The following is a 10014-nucleotide window of genomic DNA, read 5'->3' as shown; positions in this document are numbered from 1 at the left end:
GTTAACGTTTTGGGTCGATGACCCTTCGTCAGAATTGATGAATGTTTGAAAAGAGCACATTCTTAAACACTGAAAGGGGGAGGGGAAGAAAGAACAAAAGGAAAGGTCTGTGATAGGGTGGAAGGCAGGAGAGGTTAGAGAGACAAAAGGGATGATGGGTTGAATTGAAATGGTAATGACAGAGGTAAGAAAAAGGCTAATCTGGATAGGGTGTGAATGGCATTGTAATGACCAGCTGCCATTATAGACAAAGAGAAAAAAAAGAGAAGAAAGAGAAATAACTTAAGATGGTGGTGGTGGTTTTAGGGGGGGTCGGGGGGGGGGGGCAGTGGGGGGTGGCGGGGGGAAGGGAGCCAAAGAGGCCAGAGATTAAGCTCTGAAATTGTTGAATTCGATGTTGAGTCCAGAAGACTGCAAAGTGCCTAAACGAAATAAGAGATGCTCTTCCTCGAGCTTGCAATGAGCTTCATGGGAAGAGTGGAGGCGTCTGAAGATATCAGAGTGGGAGTGGAGTGGAGAATTAAAGTGACAGGTGACAGAAAGCTCAGGGTCACACTTACGGACTGAAATGAAAGTGTTCAGCAAAGTGGTCAGCCAATCTACGCTTAGTCTCCCCAATATAGAGGAGACCACATCGTGAGCAGCAAATATAGTATACTAAATTGAAAGAAGTACAAGTAAATCGCTGTTTCACCTGGAAGGAGTATTTGGGGTCGTGGATAGTGGGAAGGGAGATGGTTAAGGGGCAGGTATTGCATCTCCTGTGCTTGCACGGGAAGGTGCTGTGGGAAGAGGAGGGGTTGCTTGGGGTGACTGCGGAATGGCAAAGGTGTCGCGGAGGAAGCGGTCCCTTCGGAATGCTGAGAGGGGAGGGGAGGGGAAGATGTGATTGGTGGTGGGATCAAGCTGGAGGTGATGTAAATGGCGGAGGATGATCCATTGAATGTGGAGACTGGTGGGGTGAAAGGTGAGGACAAGGGCAACTCTGTCGTGGTTCAGGGGAAGGGGTGAGAGCAGGGGTGCAGGAAATAGAACGGACACGGCCAAGGGCTGTGTTAACCACAGCGGAGGGGAGTCCTCAGTTGAGGAAAAAGTGAGACATGTCAGAGGCACTATTGTGAAAGGTGGCATCATCAGAGCAGATGTGATGGAGATGGCGAAACTGGGAGAATGGAATGGAGTCCTTACAGGATGCGGGGTGGGAGGAAGTGTAATCTAGGCAGCTGTGGGAGTCAGTGGGCTTATAGTGGATACTGGTCGAAAGTCTATCCCCAGAAATGCCGACAGAAAAGTCGAGGAAGGGAAGGGAAGAGTCGGAGATGGACCATGTGAAGGTGAGAGAAGGTGGAAATTGGGTGAAAGTGAATGAAATTTTCATGTTCAGGGCGAGAGCAGCAAACGGCTCCGATACAGTCATCAATGTACCGGAAAAAGAGGTGAGGGAGGGGACCCAAGTAGGACTGGAACAAAGAATGTTCCACGTATCCCATGAAAAGGCAAGCATAGCTAGGACCCATGCGGGTTCCCATAGCAACACCTTTAATTTGGAGAAGGTGAGTGAAGTTAAAGAAGTTGTTCAATGTGAGAACAAGTTCAGCCAGGCAGGGGAGGGCGGTGGTGGATGGGGACTGGTTGGGCCTCTGCTCGAGGAAGAAGTGGAGCACGCTCAGGCCATCCTGGTCATCATTACCATTTCAATTCGGCCCATCATCCCTTTGTCTCTCTAACCTTTCCTGCCTTCCACCTTATCACAGACCTTCCCTTTTGTTCTTCCTCTCCCCCTTTCAGTGCTTAAGAATGTGCTCTTTTCGAACATTCAGCAATTCTTACGATGGGTCATCGACCCGAAACATTAATTCTGATTTTCTCTCCACAGATGCTGCCTAACCCGCTGAGATTTCCAGCATCCTCTGTTTTTATTTCAGATTCCAGCATCCGCAGCATTTTGCTTTTGCGCTAGATGGTGTTGAGCTTCTTGAATGTTGTTGGAGCTGAACTCATCCAGGCAAGTGGAGAGTATTCCATAACACTCCTGATTTATGCCTTGTAGATGGTGGAAAGGTTTTGGGGAGTCAGGAGGTGAGTCACTTGCCTCAGAACACCCAGCATCAAATCTGCTCTTGTAGCTACAGTATTTTTGTGGCTGTCCCAGTTAAGTTTCTGGTCAATGATGACCCCCAGGATGTTGGTGGTAGCGGATCCAGCGATGGTAACGCCATTGAATGTCAAGGGAGGTAGTTTACCTCTCATTGCAGATAGTCATTGACTGGCACTTGTGTGGCCCAAATGTTACTTGCCACTTATCAACCCAAGCCTGAATGTTATCCAGGTCTTGCTGCATGCATCTGAGGAGTTGTGAATGGAATTGAACACTGTGCAATCATCAGTGAACATCCCCACTTTTGACCTTATGATGAAAGGAAATTAATTGATGAAGCAGCTGAAGATGGTTCAGCCTAAGACACTGCCCTGAGGAACTTCTGCAGCTATGTCCTGGGGCTGAGATGATTGGCCTCCAACAACCACAACCCTCTTCCTTTGTGCTCGGTATGACTCTAGCCAGTGGGGAGCTTTCCCCTGATTCTCATTGACTCCAGTTTTACAGCGGCTCCTTGATGCTACACTTGGTTAAATGCTGCCAAAGGCAGTGGTCCTAGAACCGACCCCTAGGGAACACCATTGTATATCTCCTCCAGTCCGAAAAGCAACCGTTCACCACTATTCTCTGATTCCTGTCACTTAGCCAATTTCGTATCCAGGCTGCCAATGTCCCTTTTATTCCATGGGCTTCAATTTTGCTGGCAAGCCTATTATGTGGCACTTTATCGAATGCCTTTTGGAAATCCATGTACACTACGTCAACCTCATACCCCAGAACCAGATCCAGATCCAGCAATGCCTCATCCCTCGTCAGGCCGGAAACATACTGATCAAGAATCTTCTCCTGAACACACTTCAGAAATTCTTCCCCTTCTCTGCCCTTAATCCTATTACGATCCCAGTCTATATTCTTGCAGCCTTGGGTCTTAAAAGAAGTGTCTGCAGAGATAGTGGATGATATTGGTTGTAATCTACCAAGATTCCTTGGATTCTGTGGTGGTCCCAGCGGATTGGAAAACTGCAAATGCAATGCCCCTATTTTAAAAAGGAGGCAGACAGAAAGCAGAAAACTATAACCAGTTAGCCTACCATCTGTCATTGGGAAAATGCTTGAGTCCATTATTAAGGAAGCAGTAGCAGGACATTTGATTCAATCAAGCAGGAACAGCATGGTTTTATGAGAGGGAAATCATGTTTGACAAATTTGCTGGAGTTCTTTGAGGATGTAATGAGCAGGGTGGATAAGGGGGAATCAGTGGATGTGGTGTATTTGGATTTCCAGAAGGCATTCGATAAGGTGCCACATAAAAGGTTACTGCACAAGATAAAAGGTCACGGAGTTGGAGGTAATATATTAGCATGGATAGAGGATTGGCTAACCAGCAGAAAACAGAGAGCCGGAATAAATGGTTCATTTTCCGGTTGGCGAACAGTAACTAGTGGTGTGCCACAGGGATCAGTGCTATGGCTTCAACTATTTACAATCTATATTAATGACTTGGATGAAGGGACCGAGTGTAATGTAGCCAAGTTTGCTGATGATACAAAGATGGGTGGGAGAGCAAATTGTGAGGAGGACACAAGAAATCTGCAAAGGGATATGGACAGGCTAAGTGAGTGGGCAAAAATTTGGCAGATGGAGTATGACATGGGAAAATGTGAGATTATCCACTTTGACAGAAAAAATAGAAACGCACATTATAATTTAAATGAAGAAAAATTGCAGAGTGCTACAGTACAGCTGGACCTGGAGGTACTTGTGCATGAAACACAAAAATTTAGTATGCAGGTACAGCAAGTAAGCAGGAAAGCAATGGAATATTGGCCTTTATTGTAAGGGGGATGGAGTATAAAACCAGAGAAATCCTGCTACAACTGTACAGGCTATTGTTGAGAACACACCAAGAGTACTGTGTACAATTTTGGTCTCCGTATTTAAGGAAGGTTATACTTGCATTGGAGGCTGTCCAGAGAAGGTTCACTGGATTGATTCCGGAGATGAGGGTATTGACATGAAGATTGATTGAGAAGGTTGGGCCGATATTCATTGGAGTTCAGAAGAATGAGAGGTGATATTATTGAAATATATAAAATAATGAGGGGGCTCGACAAGATGGATGCAGAGAGGATATTTCCACTCATAGGGGAAGTGAAACTAGGGGACCTAGTCTCAGAATAAGGGGCCGCCCAGTTAAAACTGAGATGAGGAGGAATTTCTTCTGTCAGAAGGTTGTAAATCTGTGGAATTCTCTGCCCCAGAGAGCTGTGGAGGCTGGGTCATTGAATATGTTTAAGGTGGAGATAGATAGTTTTTGAGCGATAAGGGAATAAAGGGTTATGGGGAGCAGGCAGGGAAGTGGAACTGAGTCCATGATCAGATCAGCCATGATCTTATTAAATGGCGGAGCAGGCTCGAGGGGCCGAATGGCCTACTCCTGCTCCTATTTTTTATATTCTTATGTTCTTATGTTCGGATAGTTGAAGTCCCCCATTATTACTACTCTATAGTTCTTGCACCTCTCTGTAATTTCTCCTCCATATCTTTCCCACTATTTGGTGATCTATAGAATACACCTAGTTGTATGATGGAACCTCTATTATTACTTAACTCCAGATTCTGTCCTTGACCCCTCCAGGACATCGTCCCTCTCCAGCACTGTAACGTTCTCCTTAACCAATGCTGCCACACCACCTCCTATCCTTCTTCCCCTATCTTTCCTGAACACCTTGTAACCAGGAATATTTAATACCCAATCCTGCCCTTTTTTGAGACAGGTCTCAGTTATTGCCACATCATATTCTCATGTGGCTATTTGTGCCTGCAGCTCACCTTGTTTACTACACTTTGTGCGTTCACATACATACATACACTGAGCTTTCGACCACATATCCACAGCATAACTAAGACCACCTATTTCCACTTCTATAACATCGCCCGTCTCTGCCCTTGCCTCAGCTCATCCGCTTCTGAAACCCTCATCCATGCATTAGTTATCTTTAGACTTGACTACTCCAATGCATTCCTGGCTGGCCTCCCACTTTCTACCCTACTTAAACTAGAGGTGATCCAAAACTCGGCTGCCCATGTTGTAACTCGCACCAAGTCCCACTCACCCATCACCCCTGTGTTCACTGAGCAACATTGGTTTCCGGCTAAGCAATGCCTCGATTTCAAAATTCTCATCCTTATTTTCAAATCCCTCCATGGTCCTGCCCCTCCCTCCCTATCTCTGTAATCTCCTCCAACCCCATAAACCCCCCCGCCCCCCCCAAAATGTCTGCGCTCCTCTAATTCTGCCTTCTTGAGCATCCTTGATTATAATTGTTCAACCATTGGTGGCCGTGCCTTCTGTTGCCTAGGCCCCAAGCTCTGGAACTTCCTGCCTGAACCTCTCCACCTCTCTTTCCTCCTTCAAGACGCTCCTTTAAACCTACGTCTTTGACCAAACTTTTGGTCACCTGCGCTCATTTCTACTTATGTGGCTCGGTGCCAAATTGTCTTATCTCATAATATTCCTGTGAAGCGCCTTGGGTCAATTCACTATGTTAAAGGCGCTATATAAATACAAGTTGTTGTTGTTGTAAACCCATTTTATACCATCCTGTATTCTCTCTTAGTTGGACCGCATCTAATATCTTACTATTTCTTACTTTAGTGCTCTCTGCCTCTTCCAATTCTTTGAGCGCCTTATTTCCCCTTTCTATTGTTACATCCTGGTGCCCATCCCCCTGCCAAATTAGTTTAAACCCTCCCCAACAGCACTAGCAAACCTCCCTGTGAAGATATTGGTTCCAGCCCTGTTGAGATGCAACCCGACCAGCCTGTACAGGTCCCACCTCCCCCAGAACCAGTCCCATTGCCTCAAGAATCTGAGGCCCTTCCTCCTGCACTATCTCTCCAGGTACACATTCATCTGTCCTCTATCCTCCTATTTCTATATTCACTTGCGCGTACCACCAGGAATAATCCGGAGATTACTATCTTTGAGGTTCTGCTTTTTTATCTCTTTCGTAGCTCCTTAAAATTTGCCTTCAGGACCTGACCTCTTTCTACCTATGCCGTTGAACCACAACCTCTGGTGATTCACCCTCCCCCCTCAGAATGTCCTGCAGCTGCTCAGTGACATCCTTGACCCTGGCACCAGGAAGGCAACGTACCATCCTGGAGTCACATCTGCAGCAGAAACCCTTGTTTGCTCCCCTAACTATCGAATGCCCTACCACTATTGCTCTCCCACTCTTCTTCCTACCCCCCTGTACAGCTGAGCCACCCATGGTTCTGCGGACCTAGCTCTGGCTGTACTCCCCAGAGGAACCATCGCCCTCACCAATACTCGCAACCGAATACTGGTTGGAGAGCGAGATGGACTCAGGGGACTCCTGCATTACCTGCCTGGTCCTCCTCTTCTGTCTGGCAGTTACCCATTCCCTCTCGGCCTGCACACTCTTTATCTGCGAGGTGACCACCTCCTGAAACGTGGTATTCACGAAGCTCTCAGCCTCGTGGATGCAGCGCAGTGGCGCCAGCCGCTGCTCATGCTCCGAAACCCAGAGCCCGAGCTCCTCTAGCTGATGACACCTCCTGCACATGTGGTTGCTCAGGGCAGGGGAAAGGTTCTGGATTTCCCACATGGCACAGGATGTGCATTCCACTGTACTGAGCTGACCTGCCATGTCTTTATTTATTTGACTATTAACTAACTTTACAGAAACTTAAGACTATGATGTATCTAATTCAAGTTCTTAATATAATTTAGTATTAACAGTTACTAATTTAATATACTATTACCAGTTGGTAATCTCCAAGCTTCTGCTTTATCACTGACCCTGGCCCCTAACTTGAAGAGAAAAAAAAAATAGTGTGACCTTTATCAACCAATCAGTTACCAGCTATCCTGTGATGACACTCCTTGTGGATCAGTGCTCAGCTCCGTTTGTGCTGCTGCCACTGCCTCCGCTGCCGGTGTTCCCACAAAGATCTGCGCTCTAGGACCCTGCTTTTCTTGATATATATTAATAACTTGATATACTTGATATATATTATGTCTTGGATGTGGATGTACAGGGCACAATTTCAAATTTTGCAGATGACACAAAACTTGCAAGTATAGTGTACAGTGAGGAGGGGAGTGATAGACTTCAGCAAGATATAGCCGTTGGTGAAATGGGAAGACACGTGGCAGATTAAATTTAACGCTGAAAAGTGTTGCATTTTTGTAGAAAGAATGAGGAGAGGACATATAAAGTAAATTGTACGATCCCAAAGGAGGTGCACGAACAGAGAGACCTGGGGGTATGTGTGTATATATCGTTGAAGGTGGCAAGGCAGGTTGAGAAAGCAGTTAAAAGGCTTACAAGATCCTGGGCTTCATAAATAGTACAAAAGTGTGGAAATTATAATGAATCTGTATAAAACACTTGTTCGGCCCCAATTGGAGCATTGTGTGCAATTCTGGGCACTGCACTTTAGGAAGGATGTGAAGGCCTTAGAGAAGGTGCAGAAAAGATTTGAGAGAATGATTCCAGGAATGAGTGACTTCAGTTACGTTGATAGACTGGAGAAGCTGGGGTTGTTCTCCTTGGAGCAGAGACAATTGAGAGGAGATTTGATAGAGGTGTTCAAAATTATGAGGGGTCCGGACAGAGCAAATAGAGAGAAACTGTTCCCATTGGCAGAAGGGTCGAGAACCAGAGGACACAGATTTAAGGTGATTGACAAAAGAACCAAAGGCAACATAAGAAAAAACTTTTTTACGCAGCAAGTGGTAAAGGTCTGGAATGCAATGCCTGAAAGGATGATGGAGGCAGACTCAATTTTATCTTTCAATAGGGAGTTGGATAAGTATCTGAAGGAAAAGATTTGCAGGGCTACGGGGAAAGGACGGGGGAGTGGGTCTAGCTGAGAGTAGGCACGGGATCGACGGGCCGAATGGTGTTCTTCCATGTAGTAACCATTCTATGATTCTATTCTATGATTCTAAGGGCAGTCACCCTGAGGACACCTCACCTCTGGAATTCAGCTCTTTTGTCCAGATTTGGACCAAGGCTGTAGTGACACCTTCCATCATTTTGCTGATGATTAAGAGTAGACTGACGGGGTGTTAATTGGCTGGATTGGATTCATCCGGAGTTTTATGGACAGGATATACCTGGCCAATTTTCTACATTGTCAGGTAGATACCAGTGTTGTAGCTGTACTGGAACAGCTAGAGGCTAGATGCGCGGCTGGTTCTGGAGCTCAAGTCTTTAGCACAACAGCCGGGATGTTGTCATGTATCCAGTGTGTTCACCCTTTTTTTGATATCACTCGGTGTGAATCGAATTGGCTGAAGATTGGCTTCTATGATGGTGGGGCCCACAAGAGATGGCTATGACAGATCATCCACTCGGCATTTCTTGCTGAAGATGTTTGCAAATGCTTCAGCCTTGCCTTTTGCAATTATGTGCTGGGCTCTGCCATCACTGAGCATGAGGATGTTCTGCCAAAAAAAGAAGCCAAAGAGTGCAGCCTCTTGAGCGAAATTACACTCTTTGGCTTCTTTTTTTGGCAGATCGGAAGTCAGTCATAATGGGGGCTGTGGTGAGCACACTAGAGGGGCAGAAGTTGGGGGCGAGCGTCATGGCCGCCGCTGTCAATTCATCATTACGCCACATCACCCCGGTTCTTCCCTTCACTAAAAGGGGAGAGGCTGCGCAATTGTTTAAGGTCAGTCCACTGGGCCACCAGGGAGAGTTTCGGCCGGGCCAGTGGCCTGGCACCAAAGTGGGGCTGCCAGGCTGCCTGTTGGCAGCCCGGCCAAATGCAGGGCCATAATTGTTGATCTTACAAGGACCACAGCCTCACTGCACTGGCAGAAAGAAAGTATCTTTCGGCGGAATTTCGCCATCTGGGGAGAACATCAGCGGTGTGCGCTCTTATGACACACTTAGGACAGATCGGCAGCAGCGGAGCAGTGGTGGGGGGCGGGCGGGGTGGGGTCAGTGGATCACCGCCGGGATACCGCAGGAGCGGAATTAAAAAATGGCGGCCATTACACAAAAAATCGGCGGCCATTGCACTCCGCAGCGTGGCCACTGATTTCCGACTGTCACAGGCCTTAAGGGAAGGGACAATTTCATCCTCATTCTGTTTTTCTATTCTTCCTACCAAAGTGAATAACCTCACATTATACTCCATCTTCCATCTTATCGCCCACTCAATTAATCTGTCTATATGCCTTGTAGGCTCATTGTGTTCTCCTCACAACTTACTTTCCCACCTAGCTTTGTATCATCAGCAAACTTGGATACATTACACTCGCTCCGTAATAGCCATTACGGAAAATGGTTGCAAAGTGACCAAGATTGGGAACTAAGGGGCCAAAATTGGTGAAGGATAAAGACCGCCCAAGTGCCACCCAAAGGACAACGATGGCCGCAGTGATACCTGACGGTATTCTGGGCGGGGCTTTCAGTGAAAAGGTCCTTGAAAGGGCGGCCAGAGGCAAAAGAGAGACTTACGCCGTCAATCTGGGTGACAGTGGGCGGGAGCTTTCATTCTCAGCAGTAAAGGCACTTGCCGCCCAAGTGCCACCGAGGATGGAGTCGGGCCCACGGAGGGTCGAAGAGCTGCAAATAAAAAGCATTCAAAAAAACATCGGAAGACCTTCAGGGGACCCCCATCGCTATAAAGACATTTTTTTTTATTGTTTACTGACCTTTTTTTTTCCCAGCTCTTCATACTCACCGTCGGGGATAGACCAGCCTCCTCGCAGCGGTTCACCCCCGTTCTGGCGCTGACTATTTCACAAGTCTGTTTCACTGCTTACTGAGTTTTGTGTTATCAGCAGACTTTGAAATGATACCCTGTAAACCCAACTCCAGCTCATTAATGGATATCAAAAAGAGCACTGGCCCCAATACCGAATCCTGGGG

The sequence above is a fragment of the Pristiophorus japonicus genome, chromosome 13 (genome assembly GCF_044704955.1).
Source record: "Pristiophorus japonicus isolate sPriJap1 chromosome 13, sPriJap1.hap1, whole genome shotgun sequence".
Taxonomy (NCBI): Eukaryota; Metazoa; Chordata; class Chondrichthyes; family Pristiophoridae; genus Pristiophorus; species Pristiophorus japonicus.
The sequence above is the reverse complement of the archived record's forward strand: the minus strand, read 5'-3'. Positions refer to the sequence as shown.